This window comes from Oryctolagus cuniculus, chromosome 12, assembly GCF_051225735.1.
Source record: "Oryctolagus cuniculus isolate XC-2025 breed Fujian yellow rabbit chromosome 12, ASM5122573v1, whole genome shotgun sequence".
In the NCBI taxonomy this organism is placed as follows: domain Eukaryota; kingdom Metazoa; phylum Chordata; class Mammalia; order Lagomorpha; family Leporidae; genus Oryctolagus; species Oryctolagus cuniculus.
Genome location: NC_142878.1, coordinates 104,113,793 through 104,132,995, shown reverse-complemented (window position 1 = coordinate 104,132,995; position 19,203 = coordinate 104,113,793). Strand labels below are relative to the sequence as shown.

The 19,203-nt window shown below is 53.9% G+C and overlaps 1 protein-coding gene and 1 pseudogene across 1 annotated transcript in view; one reads left to right on the top strand and one right to left on the bottom strand.

Annotated features, from left to right (window-relative positions):
• Positions 1-8,476: 8,476 nt before the first annotated feature.
• Positions 8,477-9,207, bottom strand: LOC100357358 (small ribosomal subunit protein mS40 pseudogene; annotated as a pseudogene).
• A 5,921-nt stretch (positions 9,208-15,128) lies between these two features.
• The window catches only part of CEMIP (cell migration inducing hyaluronidase 1), a 153,888-nt gene continuing 149,813 nt past the window's right edge, over positions 15,129-19,203 (top strand). The window contains exon 1 of the mRNA XM_002721460.6: positions 15,129-15,406. The gene's annotated coding sequence lies outside the window, so the exon portion shown is untranslated. The remainder of the gene's footprint in view (positions 15,407-19,203) is intronic.

The following is a 19,203-nucleotide window of genomic DNA, read 5'->3' as shown; positions in this document are numbered from 1 at the left end:
AATGACAAAGTTGGTATAAATATTTAAAGCAGTGTGGGCAGTGTCTCCCATCCATCCCCAAGGGCCTGGGTTCAGCTCCAGGCTCTGGCTCCTGACTCCAGCTTCCTGCTAGTGCTGACCCTGGGAGGCAGCGGGTGAAGGCTCCAGTGGTTGGGTTCCTGCTGTCTACAAGGGAGACTTGGATTGAGTTCCTGGCTCCTGGCTTCTGCCTGGCCTGGTTTCTAGCCATTATGGGCATTTGGGGATTGAACCAGTGGATGGGAGTTCCTTGTCTGTCTGTCTGTCTGTCTGTCTATGTCTCTCCAATGAATAAACAAATAAATAAAATTTAAAAGTATACTCATTGGAGATGAAGGTGTGGATAAATAAGGGGGCATGCTAAAGTTGCATTGCTAAGTTTACACATCAAGTAAGTACAACCGTTCTAAAGAATGCCTTGAATCAAGGTCCTAACAATTTCCGGTCATTTGATCACTCAGCCCCCAGGAATTTATCCACAGGAAACAATCCAGAAGATGAGTGGCCTAGGAAGCCACCGTCTGGGATACCCGAGTCCCAGCTCAGAGTGGGATAGAGTCCAGGCTGTTCTGCTGCGGATCCACTTCCTGCCAATGCACCTGGGAGACAGCTCAGGTACTTGGACCCCTGACATGCATGAGGGAGATCCCCTGACATACCCAGAGGGAGGTCCAGGCTCCTGACTTCAGCCTGGCCCAGCCCTGGCTGTTGTGGGCATTTGAGAAGTGAACCAGTAGATGGAAAGTCTCTCTCTCTCTCTCTTTCTCTCTCTCTCTCTCTCTCTTTCACCCTCTCTCTCTTGCTCTGCCTTTCAAATAAATAAAAACAAATAAATATACATTTTTTTAAAACTCACCTCCAACTGTGACTATGAATTTTAAAAAAAGAATAAAATGAGAGAAACTTAGCAAGGACAATCAGTGCTGTACTTCCGGTAGCAGTGAAACTTGAAAACAGCCTATTTCTGGCAATATGGACTCAGCTATAATGTCTGTACAATGGGCTACTCTGCGGCCATCCTGAAGTATGCTTAGGATAATATTGAGTGGGGCCAGCTCTGTGGTACAGCAGGTTAAATCACTGCTTGTGATGCCGACATCCCATATCAGAGGGTCAGTTTGAGTTCCAGCTGTTCTGCTTCCAATCCAGCTCCCTGCTGATACTCCGGGGTAAAGCAGCTGAGGATGGTGCAAGTACACCTGCTCCCATGTGGGAAATCCAGATGCAGCTCCTGGCTTCAGCCTGGCCTGGCCCAGCCCAGCCTACGCCACTGCAGACATCTGGGGAGTGAATCAGCAAATGGAATCTCTCTCTCTCTCTCTTTCCCTTTCTCTCTCTCTCTCTCTCTCTCCCCCCACCCCTTCCTTCCTTTCAAATAAGTAAATAAGCCTTTAGAGAAAAGAAAGGTACTTAGTGTCCTGAAAAGATTTGCGGGTTCCTTTGTGCTATGATACAACCAGTCACCAAATAACTCACCTTACGGTTCCCTTCCTTATCCCGGTCCCCTCCTCCACACTCTCCAACTTGGACAAACAACTGGCTATGACTAACAGGGAACACCCGTCCTTTGCACTCCACGTTGGGCAAGGCTTGTGTAAGATCTTTTGTCCCTGTTATTTGCTTCAGAGCCTCATCGATGGCACCTGCTCCCTCCCCCACCCCATGCCCTTGTGGCTGAGGGTTACTATGCCACTAGGTGAAGTTCATGTGCATATTGTACGCCGTGCTGCACAGCTCTGGTGCCTCCACCCTGAAGCCTTCCTGTGCACCAGGATTCCAGCAGGAGACAGCAGGGCTCACTCCTGTAGGAACCTGCCCGAGCTGGCTCAGCAGAATGGGCTCCAGGCAGAGGGCCAGGCCAGCAGCTCAGGAACAAGGAGGCCTGGGCCTGGACTTGGCCTTGTTCTTTACAGCCAGGGGTCCTGGCCTGTGCCTGGGTCGCAGAATCCCTACCTGTGAAGTGAAGTAAAGTAAAATGAAGAGCCCATTTGACCTGCAATTTTAAAAAACAATTTATTTTATTTATTTGAAAGGCAGGACAACAGAGAGAGAAGGAGAAAGAGAGAGAGAACGTCCATCCATTGGTTCACTCCCCAGATGGCCACAATAGTTGGGGCTGGGCCAGGCTGAAGGCAGGAGCCTGGAACTCCATCTGGGTCTCCCACGTGGGTGCAGGGGCCCAAGGACTTGGGCCATCGTCCGCTGCCTTCCAAGCTGCATTAATAGGGAGCTGAGTTTGAAGTGGAGTAGCCAGAACTGGGCCTGGCACTTTGAAAAGGGCTAAAGGCTTAACCTGCTGGGCCACGCTGCCAGCCCCTGCCCTGCAGGTCCTACTGTGTGCGTGTGTGGTAGAATACACAAGCTGTGCCCTTTTTAGCCACTTTACGTGGGAAGCTCAGTGGCACTGAGTGCATCCACGTTGTGCAACCGTTACCATATTCCAGCTCTAGAATTTTCTTTTTTTGGGGGGAGAGAGAGAGACAGAGAGCTCCCACCCACTGGTTCACACCCAAATGCCTGCAATAGTCAGGACTGAACCAGGTCAAAGACAGGAGCTGGGAACTCAATCCAGGCATCCCACATGGGTGGCACGTGGGATAGCATATGCCTTCCCACTTAGCCCATCACCTGTGTGTCTCCCAGCTTGTGATTAGCAGGAAACTGATCAGGAGCAGAGGTGGGGCTTGAACCCAGGCACTCTGATACAGGATGCAGACACCTTAGCTGATAGTACCTTCTAGGACTATTTCAGCATCCCATACTGCAGCTCCAGACCCCTGAAAAAAGCCCCCATCCCCCCTCTCCCTAGTCCCTGGTAATCAACATTCTGTGGCCTGCCTGTGAATTGGACCACTCCTGCTGTCTCATGTCTGTGGAATGACACAGTGACAGTCCTTGCGTCTGGCTTATTTCACTTAGCGCAGTATCCTAGAGATTCGTTCACAGTGTAGCCTGTGGCAGAATTTCATTCCTATGCAAAGCTGAATGATATCCCATCATATGGATCCACCACGTTTTCTGTCTCCATCCACCTGTCAGTGGACACTTGGGCTGTTTCCCCCTTTTGGCTATTATGAGTGAGGCTGCTAGAAACATGGACGTGCAAATGCTTATGGGAGTCCCGTCTTTCAATTCTTTGGGATGCATTCCTACAAGAGGAGTTGCTGGGTTCTAGTTCACTCCCCAAATGGCTGCAATGACCCAGGGCTGGACCAGGTCAAAGCCAGGAGCCAAGAGCTTCATCTGGGTCTCCCATGTGGGTAGCAGGGGCCCAAGCACTTGGGCCATCCTCAGCTGCTTTCCCAGGTGCATCAGCAGGAAACTGGATTGGAAGTGGAGTAGCTGGGACTCAAATTGGCACCCATCTGAAATGCCAGCACGGCAGGTAGAGGCATAACCTTCTACACCACAGTGCCCGCCCCTGCTCCACACTTCTTACCAGGCGTCCTAGGTTCTGTGTCCTCTTTGAAACTGCAGGTCCCACTTTGGACGTCTGTCCTATGGCATTTATTTTGAAGAGAGAGTCCTTGGCTTCTGCGGAAATCCCTGATGGTTTTGAAAGATTAAGCATGCAGAGGCAGACAGCACTTGCTGAGAGCTGTGAGTGTGGCTTGTGCAGTGGGAAGGCTCTTGGCTCTATGCACAGGGTATCAGAGCTCTGGTTATGAGCAGGGGGCTCTGGATACACCAGAGATGATGGCAGAAGCATTCGTAGGCCCAGGAGGGGAGGAGACGGTGCAGGAGTCCTGCGTGCAGGGGCAGCCAGCTTGGCAGAGGGCTTCTTTGCCACAGTAACCATGTTAACTGTCCTGGGCCTGTTCTTCCCTCTAGGATGGTCCACACAGCTGAGAAAGGAGCAGACCGGAATCCTGTAGGTAGAAGCGTCTCCCAGGAGGCATCTGCAGAGGAGGCTTGGGCCCACTCATTAGTGGATGCCTGAGGTCTGGGTTTGCAGACAAACAGTTTCAAAACAGTTTGAAAACCTCAGGGTAAGCCACTTTACCCCACCCATGCCCTGTCTGCGTCGTTACTTAATCACCACTCAGTGGCTACATCGTGTAGCATGTGGCTGGTCCCGGCGTGTTCACACCTGGCCCTGTCGGGCTCCGTCTGGTGTGGGTGGAGATGGCGCCGGGCTAAAGGAGGCAGCCTCCCTCCCGACCTCCCCCTGAGGCCCTTCCTTCTCCAGGCTTTCCTGCCCCCAGAAGGGCCCGTGCAGCAAAGGTAGCCCTGAGCCCACCCAGGACTCTCCATGGTTGGATCGGACTGCGCCAGGGTCTTCGGGACAAGAGCAAGTGCACAGAGGGGACCGGGAGAGGCAGCTCGCGCGAGGGCGGTGGGTAAGTTCCATTTCCTAGGATGGCCCGGAAGGAATTATGCGCAAAATGGGCTTTAAAAATGTGGTTTTTAAAAATTTTAATTTTTAATATTTTATCCAAACAAGGGAACAAAGCATATTTTAAAGTGAAAAAATGCACACTTATATTCTACAATTAAACCTAAGCAAGAGAATATTATCGGGCCTTAGAAACTCAGGTTCTCTCTCCTTCTTCCCTAATCGCTCTTTCTTCCTCTATGCCAGTCTCCTCCAGGCTACGTTTCCTGCCAATCATTCCCTCACTTTTCTTCATGGTAAGAATGTGTTTGACGTATGGTCATATGCATGTGTACCTATAGGCCTGTACCTACATAGCTTTCGCATGGGGCTGACTTGTGCATATGTATGTCTATATGTCTATAATAGTGGCTCTTTAAGGTTTCGCACAAATATAATCATATTGCTGTGTTCCTTGTTTGGCTTCTTCTTTACCCCAGAGGTGTACCATTCAGATTCATCCGTGTTAAGCCGTATCACTGTGGCCGGCCTACGTTCATTGCTATGTCGCATTGTATGGATGTGTTCCGGTTCACGCACTCTGCTGTGGGGAGACACTTAGGTTGTCGTCCAGGCTTTTGCTTATTAAAGACAGTCTTGGCCGGCGCCGTGGCTCACTAGGCTAATCCTCCGCCTGCGGCACTGGCACCCTGGGTTCTAGTCCCGGTTTGTGGGGTGAACCAATGGAAGGAAGACCTTTCTCTCTGTCTCTCTCTCTCATTGTCTAACTCTGCCTGTCCAAAAAAAAAAAAAAAAAAAAAAAAGATTAAGAAGCTGGTAGCGTAGTGCCTGACTCTCTGGGAAGCCAAAAAAAAAAGATAGTCTTGAAGTATTGTGGCCTCTTGTGACACCCCCAACCCAAATCGGAGTGCCAGCTTGAGTCCCTGTTGTTCTGCTTCCAATCATTTTCTTGCTAATGTGCCTGGGAAAGCAGTAGGTGATGACCCAAGGCGTTGAGCCTCTGTCAGCTACATGGGAGACCCGGACGGAGCTCCTGGCTCCTGGCTTCATCCTGGCCTGGCCTTGGCTGTTGCTGCCATTTGGGGAGTGAGCCAGCGCATGAAAGATCTCTCTCTCTCTTCCTCTGTATCACTGAAACTTTCAAATAAATCAAAATAGTTTTTCAAAATCAAGGATAATTTTATGCATCTCATGATGTGAAGATCTTCTAATTTATGCTTCTTAATCTTGCTTGCATGTGGGAAATTTCCTGAGAAGCATTTAATTTTTATTTTGTTATGCATTTGAGAAACAAGGAGACAGAGGGAGTGCCCATTCACTGGTTCATTCTCCAAAAGCCTGCAGCAGTCCTCAGCTTGGGCCACAGCCTGGAACCAGGAGCCCAATCTGATGTAGCTGGTCTGGGTGTGGTCCGGGCACCTGGACTCTCCCAGACCTGCCAGGGTTTCTAATGCTCCTGCTTCAGCATGCGTGCCCATCACCCACAGGTGTGGTCCATGGCAGGCCTGGCCGTCTACATCTGGAAGAAGCCCCAGGGTGATGCCGGTCCATGGCCCCATCCTGGGTGTTGCTAAGTTGTGGGAGCTCTGCCCGTTCAGCTTCACCGTAAGGCTGAGCCACCTTCCAAAGTAAGAGCGCCGTCTCCCTTCCCTCTGACTGCGGGTGGGGGTGCAGGCTTCCCCACCTGCCATCCTCTGGGTTGCAAACATCTACCTCAACGCTGGATGTGAAGGGTTATGCTCCTGCTGGCTCATGAGGGTCAGCAACTCTTCAATGACACCCGGACCATTTCTAAATTCTTGTCTTGTTTGAAATGTCTGTGCATGACTCCCGCCTACTTTGTCCTATCCATTTCTACATTTTTTCTTTTCCAAGGCATTATTTGTTCATGCTGGACCCCCACCCTTTATTTATTTCGTGTGCTGTCGATATGTTCTCCCAAACATTCCTTTGAATGTTATTCACTAACCCTGCTCCATGGAGGTATCCTGGTCGACAGGGGGGGCCTGATAAGGGCAGAACTCTGTGACTCCCACACAGAGCTGTGCCTGTGTCATCAAGGGCTCAGAGTAATCTAAGAACAGGTGTCCATGAAGAGCACTCGGGCTCAGCTGGGTGATGCTTTGCGCTCTGCTCCGCCTCGAAGATGGCTTTGGGGCCTTCCAGAGCAAGTCTTGGGTGGACTTTTCCTTAAAAACATGACCATATGGTACACAATTAATAAATAATAGAAAAAAAAACATAATACATACCCTGTTAATCAGATCTCACTTATCCAACTGACCGATGGACAAAGTCCATCCATTCACTCATTCATCATTCAACAAACACTACTTATGACTTGAATCTCTTTGGTTCAGGGGATGCAACAGAGAACAGACCAAGCCCCAGTCCTCTTGGAGCTTATCCTCAGTGGAGGAAACAGACAACAAGCGAAAGCACTCGGGGGAGGGCGTGTGGCACAGTTGGTGAAGCTGCCACTTGGGGAGCCTGCATCCCCTATGGGAGTGCTGGTTGGAGTCCTGGCTGCTCTGCTTCTGATCCAGCCCCCTGCTAATGCATCTGGGAGGCAGCATATGATGGCACAAATCCCTGGGCCCCTGCCACTCACATTGGAGACCTGGATGGAAGTCTGGACTCCTGGCTTTTGGTCTGTCCCCGCCCTACCTGTTGCAGGCTTTTGGGGAGTGGAACAGTGGGTGGAAGATCTCTCTATCTCTATCTTTGTCTCTGGATCTTTCTACCTTTCAGGTAGATGATAATGTAAATAAATAAATAAATCAGATTGGAATATGCATTATAAAGAAACAAAATGCACTGGGAAAGCAATTGAGGCATCAAATCTTTGGTCCTTGGAGGGCATCGGAGTGCAGCGGTTTGCTTTGCCTGTGGGGAGTCTTCTCACCTGTGAGTTTCAGCTCTAGCAGCTCCTCGCGGTGTGTCCCAGCAGTGCTGTGTCGCTTCTCTGGTCTCTGTAGTCTCCTTGCCTGTAAAACAAGGATGTTTTAACCATCACCTCCTAGTAGTAACTTGAGGATGATACAAGCCTTATATACACTGAGCACTCACGAAAGGCGGCCGGCATAGAACATTTTATTCTCTGCTGAAAGGACTTCCCACACTAACGCATTAGCAAAAAGCCTCTTGGAAATGAAACCAGCACACGCCTTCAGGAACGACTGGATCTTTATTCTTTGCAGAGCCTGGCTGCATCATATGGAGCAGTGGCTTTTCTGTATAATAATATCCCTCGGGCTTTTGTGTGTTTGGGTTTTTTTTTAGGAAGAATTATTCATCTTCAGAATCACAGAGAGTGTTTTCATTTCTCTTCTACACATTTACGACGAGCAGCCTCACTCAGAAGGGAGCCACACAAATTCACCAGTGCGCCCGGCTTTCCTCCTGAAGACGGCATAGAACCTTCCAGCAAAACGGTTTATCCCAGAAGAAATAGAATGACCTGACACCAGCAGCAGGCACACCCAAGTGAAAGGCTGCCATTTGTCCTTTATTATATGAAGGGGGATTTCTAAACTCAGCCCCTCTCTCTCTTACACACACACACGCACACAGATACACACATGTACATATTCATACATACACACATGCACAAACACACCATCTACTGAGTGTTCTGTAAACTCGCTCGCCTCCTGGATTTTCACATTCCATAGCTTGTCCACGTGGCTTGCACCTTGACCAGAGACTTCTGGTGGTGACCAGGATCTGCCACAAACACAGAACCACAAACCTGGAAGACTCTTTGGAGAATAGGAGAAGGCCTTCAAAAAGCTCATGCGTACCATGGGAAAAAAAGCATGCGGATTGCAAACGTGTGTTGCACCTAATTGACAGGAGATAAAGCTTTATTGTGGAGAAGCTGAGGTGACAGAAATCTGAAGCAGCAGCCGAATGTTCAGCCCATTTGTTTACAGTATATAGGGGACAGTTTCCACACACACCTGTGCTGGCCCCCTCAGCCCGATGTATGTATACCCCTTCATCACCAACCATGTTCTCCCTGGACCTGCTGCTGGCCACACAGTAAATACAATTTGACAGGGTACATCCAAGCATGTAACCCTAGGCACTGTCTCCTAACCCGCAGGCTGCCTTCCCAGGCTACAGCCCCTGCAGAGCACTCTGGGAGGGGGCTTCCGCTGGTGCTGCAGGCGGAGGGCCACTCTCTTCTCCGAGATGGCCCTGATAGAGCTGCCGAAGGCGGGACAGTTCTCTCTCTGGTGGCTGTGTCCAGCTGTACCACGGGTACCAGGGATCGCCGGAAACCAGGGTGGGAGCTGGTAGAGTGGCACTCACAGCTCCGTGAGAGGCACTGAAGTCAAGGTCCCGAGGCTCAACCTGGGGAATGTGGTACCTGAGGAGACCGTGATCTCTGGCTTTCTGGATGGCCTGGGTCAACTTCTTGTGCTGCTTCATGCAGACTCCTGTGTATGGAGCGTGGAAGATGATACCCGTGTGGGCGCAGACAAACTGTTCCAAGAGCTTCATGTTCCTGAAGTCCACGTGCAACTTGTGATCCCGACAGATGGGGCAGGGATTCCCGGCAATTTTATCTTTATGAATACATGTCTTTCGAGTCCGCTGTGGGGGTACCCCACCTTTGTGGTTGCGGCGGTAGTCAGCCCAGACTGGGCGAGAACCATAGCGGTTCTGGTATTCTTCTGAGTCCAGGTATTTCTTATAAGGGGAAATGGGACCAGTGGGCAAAGAATCTTTCTCAGGGGGGCTTTGGTGCAAAGAGTCTGAAAGGGCACCTGAACTCCGTAGGCACTTCTGAAAAGCGAAAGGCTAGGAACCCGCCGCCGCAGCGTGTTCAATACGGAGGCCGCCATCTTTTCCACTGGCTTTCTGAAGTACCCTCCTAAAGAGCAGGGGCCTCTTCCTTCAACATGAGTTGAGTTGAGTCCGGGTCTCATCACGTGGGATGCTTCTGGGGACACGGGCACTGTGAATGAGTGATGTGGGCTGGGTGGGAGGCGGGGCTGAGCGCGTGTGCTCACCTGGAGAGGGAGGGATAGTGTTGGTCCTACACATGGCAGGCAGCCAAGCCAGGCATGTCTGCAGCCCTGTGGTCCACAAGCAATCAGCCTGCAGCATCCGAATTAGTCCAACCCTTTCCCCCACATAGACGTCTGGTTCAGCTGAGGCAATGCAGAGCCAGGAAACCCTCCAGAAGCAAAGCTTGACCTCGTGAGACTGAGCGCAGCCCATTCCTGACTCGGACACTTTCTGTGCTTTCCCCGCATCTTACAAAAATAACAGCTATGTCCCTTATGCTGTCAATGACGTCACAAGGTAGACGTAGTCTAGCTGAGGGTGCCAGCAAACCCACGGCTCGGTTGTCTAGGAACTGCATGGGTATCTAAACAGTGTTCCACCTGTATTCCAGTTCGCATGCCAAGAGCTTCTCTCGAGGGTGTATTATGAATCATGGTAGGAAAATGCTGTTTATTTGCTTATTCGTCTACTGATCATCTACCAAGGCCATTGTTGTGCAAGTGCGGTGACAGAGAGATGGATAAGGGGCAGAGCTCAGAGCTGGCTATGGGGAGGTGGACGCACACACACACACACACACACACAGCACCCTGCTGGGATTCTGTAACAGAGCGTTCTCTTTAAGCTTCCATGAGAATTCGGGGTCAAAAAATCAGAAAATGTTCCCCAGCGACAATGACATTGGAGTTGGGTTTTGATGGTAGCTTCTGATTTGCCATGCAAAAAGAGATGGGGAGTTAGGAGCTCTCTTCTAAGCAGGGCCACATTTTCCTGAAATGCAAACCCAGGGCTGCCAAGTAAATACATTGTGGTCCCCCCACAGCATTATGGGAATGAAAATGAGTTTGCTAATCTTCAGGGAAAGATCCAAAACATCTAAATGCCCAAAACACATCCTGTTGGCTCCCTCCCTCTACCTTCTGCAAATGGTTATGGGTGCAACAGACACCGTGGTGAAGACACAGAAATGCAGTCACTCAATGAACAAATATTTCTGGAGCAGTTGAGTTTTTCCCATTCTGATAGGTATCTCAGTGTAGTGTTAATTGTGGGGAGCAACTCGGACTAGACTAAGTTACTGGAATTAAGACTTATTCTATGCATCTGCTCTCCCACAATATGGCGCTGAGAAGGGAGAAACAGCTTCTACACAGCTGCCTCCAGTTCAACCAATAAACTGTAGGACCTGCTCCTGATTGGAGGAGAGCAGCGTACTCGGTGTGTGGGTAGCAGAGTTGGGATTGGTGGAAGAGGACTATAAAGGAGGAGAGAGACAACATGCACCAGGAACATCTAAGAGGAACACCTGTGCAGCCCCCGAGAGAGCCGGCCGGCGGTGTGCCGCTCCCCCGCGGAAGTGGGGAATGTGGCAGGGGGAACCGCCCTTCCACAGAGGTGGAAGGGACGGTAGCCAACCCGGGAAGAACCAGCAGCAAACCCGGGAAGGGCCGAGCAGACGAAAGAACAACACAGGGTCCTGTGTCGTTCCTCCACGAAGACGGGGAGCGACAGTTAATCTGCATTTCTTTGTTGACAAACCATGTGGGGATTCTTTACACTGTGGGTATGGTGTCTTGAGACGTGCCCATTTACGTGTCCTTCATTCATAACGTGGGGACCCTGGCAAGCTGGCTCCACGGTGGACTCGGAGCTCTGCTACGTGGAGGAGTCTCAGGATGTGCAGTCCGGCTGGAGAGAAGAATTGGGAGCTTGCTCGTGAACCCTTTGTGGAACACTCACGCACAGTTAAATATTTGTGCGCCTATAAATGTACTTCATTCATGGGAAAACACTAGATGCTGAAATCAGCAGACATGGCCTTTGAGTAGAAATCATTTCTGTCCTTTGTGGATTTTTGTTTTTTGTATTTTTCTATGCTTTTGTAGTATACACACGTTGTGTTTGGTGTTAGATTATTTTCTCTTTTGTTCATTTTCTTTCTTTTTAATATCGAGAGATTCCATCTGCTGGTTTACTCCCCCAGTGTCCACAACAGCTGGGGCTGGGCCAGGCCAAAGCCAGGAACCAAGAACTCCATCCGGGTCTACAGTGTGGGTGACAGGGACCCAAATGCTTGCACCATCACCTGCTGCCTCCCAGGGTGCACCTTGGCAGGGAGCTGGAATTGCAAGCAGAGTCAGGACTTGAACCCAGGCCCTCCGTATGTGATGCTGGTCTCCCAAGTGGTGGCTTAACTGCTGCACCAAATGCCCCCCCGTGTTCCTTTTCTGAATCTTCAGTTGTTTTTGGTTGCTGGGAACATATAGGATGTTTGCAAAGGAACAGCTGATACAAGAGGCACATCGTACACATGCGCAGGTTTACTTATCTTTCAGGCACAGAGACTCAGAAGACTTTAAAAAAAAGATTTAAGCCGGCTCCGCGGCTCACTAGGCTAATCCTCCGCCTTGCGGCGCCAGCACACCGGGTTCTAGTCCCGGTCGGGGCGCCGGATTCTGTCCCGGTTGCCCCTCTTCCAGGCCAGCTCTCTGCTGTGGCCAGGGAGTGCAGTGGAGGATGGCCCAGGTGCTTGGGCCCTGCACCCCATGGGAGACCAGGAGAAGTACCTGGCTCCTGGCTTCGGATCAGCACGGTGCGCCGGCCGCGGTGCTGCGGCCATTGGAGGGTGAACCAACGGCAAAAGGAAAACCTTTTTCTCTGTCTCTGTCTCTCACTGTCCACTCTGCCTGAAAAACAAAAACAAAAACAAAACAAAAAAAAGATTTATTTATTTGAAAGTAAGAGTGAGAGACAGAGGGAGAGAGAGAGAGAGAGGGATCTTCCATCTATTGGTTCACTCCCCAGATGGCCTCAATGGCTAGCTCTGGGCCAGGCTGAAGCCAGGAGCCAGGAGCTTTTCCCAGGTCTCCCATGCAGGTGCAGGGGCCCAAGGACTTGGGCCGTCTTCTGCTGCTTTCCCAGGCCATCAGCAAGGAGCTGGATTGGAAGTGGAGCAGCCGGGACTCAAACCTGCAGCCATATGGGACTGCTAGTGTCACAGGTGGCTTTACCCACTGCACTACAGTGCCGGCCCCTCAAAAGAGTTCTAAGTGGAGATGATGAGTTTGAAGGGGAAGGTGTGTGTAGCCACCTTCAGAGCTCCTGAGGGGCTGCCAGTGCCCTAGGATTTCCCACCCAAATGTAAGCACAGACCCCCACCCACTAGAAACCCTGCCTTGGCTGGGCAGCCGCTCTGGGTGCTGGAAACCTGGCCATAGAGCCAGAAATTTCCCTTCCTGATGCCCAGGGCAGGCTCTGCGTCCAAGGGCGACCCCTGTTGGTGGAATTTTAATTTGCTCACGATGCGCAGGCCTCTTAGCTTGGGCATGCCTGAGAATTTGCTCGTTGCACATCCACCTGAAACCTTGGGTCCCCCAGCCTGCTGTCTGCTCTCCACCGCCCCCTCGCTTCCTCACCCCCTAGGCTTTCCCGGGAACACCAGGTCTGGAGGCTTGTGTGGCAGGAATGGCCATGGCGCCTTTTGAGTTTCACATAGGCGGGCTGTCGTAGTGGGCAGGTGGAGGGCTGCTGCCCCTGCTTCAAGGGGCAGATGTGGGCAGCCTGGGGAAGCACAGCTTGTCTGGTACACACTGATGCAGGCTGTTCCACTCAGGGAAGGTGGGAGAGAGGTGCACGCAGAGAGAGAGGAAGGGCGGGCTCTGGGGGGAGTCTCTGGGGGCAACAACAGAAAACCAGCAGCGCCTTCCTTGGGCAGCTCCTGTCTCTGCGTCCTGAGAGCCAGACCTTGGATGTGAGGTTGGGGGCAGGCAGGAGGTGCCACCGGGTCGTGTGGTCAGTGCTCGCCCTGTCCATCACTGGGTGCTGAGTGGAAGTGTGGAGGCTGGCAGCAGACGTGCCAGGCCGTCTGTAATCGTCAGCTGTGCTCTTTCCCCCGGGGCGTTGGTCAGTGATAAAGAAAGCTGGACACCAACAGAATGTGCTGGGCGGCTGTGGGCCACGGGGAAACATGACTAAGCGCTTCTCCGGGCCAGGCCCGGGCAGAGTCTCCCTCAGGGCCGACCTTTGTTCATTTGGACCAAACACTCATCACCCCCAGCAACACATGCACACACAGAAACAAGCATGCACACACACACACATACATGTATACACATATGTACGCACGTGTGTGCACATGTGTACACACACATGTATGCATGCCACAAGGTACATGTGTGCACAGAGACACACGTGCACACACACAAGCATGCATGCACATATACACATATACATGTACACACAGAGGCACATGTACACACATGTATACACAAACACAAATGCATGTACATGCACACGAGACACATGTATGCACACACATGCACACACATGCACACATACACACATGCATACACATATACAATGTACACACAGACACGTGTATGCACACACACAAACAGGCACACACACATAATTACACAACACACATGCATACTGAGTATCTGGGGTCTGGCACTCATTTAGGAAGGATGGGAATCGGGACTCCTGGCTTTGAGGACCGGGGTGGGGGGAGGCTTGTGGCTGGATTCCACTTTATTTCACTGGAAAGGAAAGGCTGGGGCGAGGGCTTTGCCACAGGGCCCCCCATGACCCCCCATGCGTCGAGGCCGAGAGGCTGCGTCCCTGTCCCTTGGAGGGTTCAGTCCACCTTCCTGGGTCAGGCCCGGTGCTCATCTTGCCTGGCTTAGTCAAGCGGCTGGGGTGTCAGAGGCTGCTGTCTGGGCTCGGAGGACACAGCTGGGCACCAGCGCCCAACCTGGACTCCGGGAGCCAGCAGTGCCGCCTGTCGCCGGCTGTCTTCCTGCAGACAGTTGTCACAGGGCCCTGGCTGGTAGAAGGAAGGCAGAGGAGTGGGTTTGGGGGGGGGGCTGTGGCACAGGCTCCCCAAAGTGGAAAGGACGGAGAAGTGGTGTGGATGCCTCCATTTCCCAGCTGTTTAAAAATGCAAACGACAAACCCAAACCAGAACCCAGGCCCAGAGAGGGGAAGCAGCAAGGCCGCGGCAGCCAGGGAAGGCTGCTCGACAGCCCCCCCCACCCTCAGAAGCTGTACGGCCCCTGTCCACTGTCCCCGTATCCAAGGGTGGCTGTCACCTGGCTGTGACCCCTCGGAGCCCTGGCCAGTCCAGTCCAGCCCATACGGGAGCGCTGGAGCCCAATGAGCACCTGCTTGGTTTTCCGACCCAGTGCTGTCCAGGCTTGCAAAAGAATCCATTTTCCTGATGAGAAAACTGAGGTCCGGAGACGCTCTGATCCCTGTGCACGTACACTGACACGTCTGAACCCGATTTCCAGAAAGCCCATGCGTGTTTCTCTCCGGGGAACTGGCGGGCCAGAGAAACGCCAGCGTTTCCTGCTGATGAATTCAAGGAGGCTCGGGAGACTTGGCCCGGAATCCCGACCCGCGGCCGCGCTTACTCCTGCCCGCCGGCTGAGCCGGGCCCGAGGCTGCGGCCGCTCCGCCGAGCCCTGGGCTTTAGCGCCCTCACCTGGCGGCTGCGCGCAGGGCTCGGCGGCCCGGGGCTCCGTGGACTCCGCGGGCTCCGCGGGCTCCGCGGCTCGGGTCTGCGCCTCCCAGGGCGGCCGCCAGAGCCCGCCCGGGTCCCGCCCCACCTCGGCGAGGGCGGAGGGAGCCGCACCGGGGGGCAAAGGCGGGGAGCTGCTGCGGTGCCGCGCGGGCGCCAGGGGCTCCGCGGGAGGAGGAGCCAGCCGGCGGCCACGCCTATAAAGGAGGTTACAGCGCCTATAAAAGCGGCTGCCGCTCGGGCTGGCGGCCACGGAGCGCGCGCGCGGTGCGGTCGGCGGGAGCCGGGGTGAGCGCAGCCGCCGGCGAGCGGAGGTGACAGCGGCCGAGAGCCCGGAGCCCACGCGGCGGAGCGCGGCCGGGGCCAGAGCCCCGACTTCCCAGTCCTCCGACCACCACCACCCCGGCGTGCGTGCCCTCGCCCCGGGAGCCCGCGGCGCCGCGCGGCGGGCGCTCAGCTTTCTGCGCTCCGGGCCGACCAGACGTGGCGCGGTCTCAGCCACCCACCCTGAGGTAAGCGGGCTGCGGAGGGGAGGGAAGAACCGGGGTCCCGCGCCTTCCCCGGGGAACAGACGCGACGCCCTGAGCTCCCGAGGGGGCACCTGCGCTCTGTGGTCCCGTCTGTCTGTCCGCCCGGGTCTGCCGGTCGGTCCGCACACGTCAGCTGATGGCCACACGCCCCTTGTCTCCATGTCTGAGGGATTTTTCGGAGCTCTTGCGATCCTTGACAAGCGGCAGGTGCCTAGGGGCGCGGGGTGGGGGCAGAGCCAGCAGGAGGCAGCTCGCCGCTGTCCCCCAAGTGGTTCCCTCTCTGGACTGCACGGGGAGCTTGCGCTTGGGATGCAATGGGCCCCAAGGGCCAGCAGGGACCGGAGAGAGCCGGGCAGACCCGGAGCCGGCGGTCCCCGCGCGCTCCTGGGCGTGCGCCCAGCAACAGGTCTGCGTCCTGCGGCCGCTGCTCCGTGCGCTCTGCGATCCCGGTCGCCTTCGCCGCCCTCTGCCTCCCGGGACGCGAGGACTCGGGGCCGGGCGAGGGCAACTGCCTGGTGTTTAGACTGAGATCTCAAACCTGGCACGGCTGACGAGAGGGGACATCGGCTCCAGGAAGACTCTTATTAGGCCGAGGAGAAAGGCGGGGTCCTGGCAGGGCGCAGGCTCCCGCTGCGGCCAGGTCTCCAGGTCTCCAGCTCGCCGCCCCGGCAGCGAGGGCCAGTGACGTTCTGCAGTGGGCCCTGTGAGATGCGAGCGCCCGTGGAAAGGAACGCTGTGCGCCCGGGGTCCCGGCAGCAGAGGCGCAGCGATTCCCGGAGGCTCCCACACCACCGCCGTCCCAGGCGCGCCGCCAGCAGCCGCGTCTGAGGTCCGGAGTCCGGCTCCGAGAAGCCAGCGCTGCCCACAGGTGAGAACTCCCTTTTAAAACGAACCTTTTGATGTGAGAGCCAGTGCCTGGCTGCAGCCCCATCCCGGCGATGGCCCTTCCCGCGGTCTGGAGAGCGATCCAGGGCGCGCCCGAGGGCGGGGAGCCCGTGGCTCTGCGTGCCCAGGCGCGGCGCCACCATGGACAGCTCCCAGCCGCTTCCTGCTCTCGGGGTCTGTGGCCCTGGGTCTCCGCGAAACCACTCGCTTTCCCCCCCAGGTCCGGGGCGCTGGGCGCGTTGGAAGGAGCAAAGGGGCTGATGGCCCGTGGGGGCCATTGGCGTTCCGTTCCCGGACCACACGAGCACCCAGGAGGCAGCAACTTGCAGGAGGCCGTGGCTGGTGACTGGGTGTTAGCTGAGCCTGCCGCTGGCTCTCGGGGACCGCTTGGGGCTTCCCTGTGGTTCCTGTGACCCTCACGGGAGCCTTCGGGGCGCTGTGAATGCGCTACCCCTGCACCTGCTTTCTGTGTAGGGCATGGAGTCGTGTGTTCCAGTTTATGAAATCATGCAGTAAACAGGGTCTTTGCAGACTATGCTTAGTTGCACAGGTAATCACGGAAAGTTTATCGAGAATGTGTTTAGCTACCTTTGCAAACGCGCCTCTACTATTGTCCAGTCCTCATTCTCTTCTTCAAAGCGCACACCAGTCTCCAAGCAGCCAAGGAGATGATTTTTCAAGTTGGTTATTTGGAAACAGAGTAGGAAAACCTGCAGGGGTTAATTTGTGCCCCCAGATTAAAAAATAGTGTGTCTCCTTTTAGTTTACATGAAACCTGGTAGATTTGTCTATGACTGATGCAGGGTAAAAACAATGAAGTACTTTTCTTTTTTTTTTTTCTTTTTTGTTTGCTTGTTTGGAAGTGCACCTGTGACTTTGGGGAAGTCACCTAAATTCTTTGTGCTGTCTCTGCATCTATAAACTGGGGATGACTCAATTTACCCTGCAGGGCTCCTGTAAGAATTTGTTGCACAGTAGAAAGCATTTAATCAAGTTTTGAGAATAGAGAAACGTCTTGAAATGGTATTGATTGTACCTGTGTTTCAAAGACAGCTTTGCGACTTTCTTGAGCTGTGTTCAGCCCTCTGCCCTGGCTCCTAACCTAGGAACTGTTTGACAGGGGGTCCCGTCTTCACCTCGCACATTCGAGAACTTGGTGACGGAAGTGATGAAAGTGCTGAAGCCAACACAGTGCTAAAAGAGTTCTTATTTAAAGATAAACGGAGGAATGCTTATGGGAGACAACTTGGGCAGCTGTCTTTCTCCCCAGGGTGACTTGCAGGAAAAAATAGCAGTAAGTCATTTTCAAGATCTGATCCCAGCCGTCAGTGCAGACTATCAGTTCTTCCTGATCCTTCTCCCACAAGTGTGCGGTGTCTGCTAAGGCGCTTTGCTGTTGCTGGGGTGGGGCCGGGGGAGCACTCTCGGGCACTGATGGTGTCCTCCAAGGTCCCGTTCCTGGGTTACTGCAGGATGGAGGGAGGCTTGGCTATCCTGCAGAGAGCCCGGTCCAGGTTCCTTCACATCTCAGTCTTGCGTGGGAGTGAGGCCCTCACCAAGATGCCTGCTTGCAGATGCACTTGGAGGTCTTTCACCAGCTCTTGGGAGTCCTGTCCAGTAGGAATCACTGTTACGTACCTGACCCATGTGGATGTCTGGATAATGGAGTCGTAATGTACTTAACCTTCCAGTTAGATTTTACAATGTATGTTGAAAATTTCGGAGCTAGCTGGCTTGCTAGGTCCTATCTGCTGGCTCACTGCTCCCCCAAATGCCAGCAATGGCTCCTGGCTGGAACCGAAGCTGGAAGCTAGAAATTCAATGCTGGTCTCCCTCCCAGCTGCTTGAGCTGTGACTGCTGCCTCCCAGGTCTGCAGCGCTAGGGAGGTGGAGTCGGGAGAAAGCTGAGCGTGGGACCCAGGCACTCCCACAGGCACCCCAGTGTGAGACCAGAGTCCACCCTCAGTTAGATTTCTTTTCCCTAAAAGTGTGTGAGTGAGTGTAGATGGACACATATGTGCAGGTTTGCATTCCTACCAGTTGCACATTCCCGGTGCTCCTAGATTTTTCCTTCTTTTCTTCCCTGAATAGATGAGAAGGGACCCGGGCTCCCTATACCTGAAAGGACTGGTGCTAAAGACGCGGCCGGCAGAGGCTGGAGCCCTTCCGTGACCTTCTACTGGGGACACGAAAAGAGCGAGCAGACGGGGTCCTGGGCAGCCCTGCAGTCCTGGCTGTCTTCCGTGGACTCCTATGAAGACTCCGGTTCCCAGCCCACCCATGGCTTTCCGGTAAGAACTCTGTTGAGCTACGCAACCATCTGGGGGTGCAGGGCCACCAAGGGGAAGAAGCAGGAGAAAGGAGATTGTCATCGGTCCTGTCCATTGCAGCAGTGTCACTGGACAGACAGAGCCGATGGCCAGGGTGGCATTGAGTGAAAAAGGCCAGCCAGATGGCAGAGGTGGACCCTGGCTCTCCTGAGCACCTGCTGCTTCTAACCCCCTCCTGGAACCTTCTGTAGTATTGGAGAAGTGGCTGAAGATGGATTTGGAGTTATCTCGAAGGAGAAACGCAAGCATGCAGGTTGGGTTCCTAACAGGGAGTGATGCTAGGATTGTGGACTGCCCACCAGGTCCCCTCTCTGGGCTGTGCAGAGGCAGTGTCTCTTGCCTTTGAAGAAGGACTAGGAGTGGATCCCAGTTCTTGCTCCGCCGTGTCTGGTCAGGGTGGTAGAGGGACGGGAAGGGCTGACTTCTCAGTCCCCTGGTCTTTTCTGCTGTTTTGCCAGCAGGGCCTGTGCCTCCTTTCCCAAAAAAGAGAGGAACTGGGGAACTTTGCAGATTTGGGGGTAGGATGCTGACTACCACCGCGACTTCAGGAATGTCTGCTTTCTG